Source organism: Anopheles arabiensis (genome assembly GCF_016920715.1).
Source record: "Anopheles arabiensis isolate DONGOLA chromosome X unlocalized genomic scaffold, AaraD3 X_pericentromeric_contig0009, whole genome shotgun sequence".
Classification (NCBI taxonomy): domain Eukaryota; kingdom Metazoa; phylum Arthropoda; class Insecta; order Diptera; family Culicidae; genus Anopheles; species Anopheles arabiensis.
Genome location: NW_024412087.1, coordinates 77,501 through 79,126, shown reverse-complemented (window position 1 = coordinate 79,126; position 1,626 = coordinate 77,501).

The following is a 1,626-nucleotide window of genomic DNA, read 5'->3' as shown; positions in this document are numbered from 1 at the left end:
TTTGTACTGAAATGTATGGCGGACATGTTATTCATTAAACAACATTAACTTGCATCGTGCCCTACTTCATCGGCACAGCTACTATCGACTATCTATTGTTGAAATGGATTGAGTTTGACCATTTTAGCTCTTTTCTTATGCCGTGCACCAACAGTGTGTACCGATCAGGGAAAGTACACTACTTACGCGTTCATGGATGTATATGTTGGTACAAGTTGCCGGTCGGAATAGCAGTGCACCAAAACTGTGTACCGATCAGGAAAGTACAAGACGGAGGGCGCAGCCCGAGCGTACGCGTTCATAGATGTCCATGTTGGTACAACCTACATGTACGTACCTTGTTTTTGTATCAAAAGTTCCAATAAAGTGTTTGTATGCTTAAAATGCTTATCTCAACCGGTCACCTTTTGGCCTGCCCTTTTATAGACAGAAACCTAGAACGATACTCGCGATGTTTGTGTTTTCCATTCGCCCGGGACGACGAAATGAGCTCTGTGCACATCGTGCAGAAAACTGTCTCCTCCTCGTATGTTTTGTCCCTCCACGCATATAATCACCCACATTTGTGTTCAACACGGACGGCGCAGCCCGAGCGAACGCGTTAATGTTTATGTTTGTGCACACTAAAGTTACAATCCTAGGATTTGGTTATTGCGTCGCAGTGCCCGACCGTCGCGGACACCATTCTTGGACAAAAGTCCAAGTACGTAGAGTACATTCCCTAGGTATGTGCCCGTTCGTGACTTTCGTTGCGTGCTTACAGACACGCTTGGGTATGTTTACCATACAAGGTTTACTAGGAAAACCTGGGAAGGACGCTTGCCCTCCCGTCGCGGACACCATTCTTGGAAAGAAGTCCTGCTACGTAGCGTTCTTTAATGTACTTGATCAGTTTGTATTGCATTTGCTTTGTGCAATTGACTTTTGCTAATGCTCACTAAGGGGTGTTCGTTTGCGATGTGTATGATAAGCAACTGTCTATTCTAACCAGCAGTTAATCAACACTTTTCACCCAAATCATAGGAACGTAGAGTACTTTCCCTGATCGGTACACAATTTTGGTGCACCTCTAACTTCGCCAGCACTTTATCGTTACGTTTTGTGCACAACCTTGGGACATGGTGTAAGTTTCATCATTGTTATGTTTGATTCGGTTTATTATGATTGAAAAATACGCTACGTCCAAGAAATCTGAACTCGAATACTTTTGCCACGTTGCGCAAAAGCTACTGAGCAACTCTAGCCGTTTACCGATTTATAATTTAATTTTCGTTATTAGTTTTAAAAATACGCTAAGTCCCAAAATCTGAACTCGAATACTTTTCTATGTGCCGCCAAAAGCTACTGAGCAACTCCTAGCCGTTTACCGATTTAAAATTTAATTTTCGTTATTAGTTTTAAAAATACGCTAAGTCCCAAAATCTGAACTCGAATACTTTTTCTATGTGCCGCTAAAAGCTACTGAGCAACGCCTAGGTTGGTACATTTCTGGTACATGGAGTGTATGCGTGCAGGCGTACTGCCGTGCTGGACCGGAAAATCGCACTTGCTACTAGAACGTAGAGTAATTCCCTAGATAGGTGCTTTTGCATGCCTCTGTTCGACGTCCATGCAACTTGGAACGTG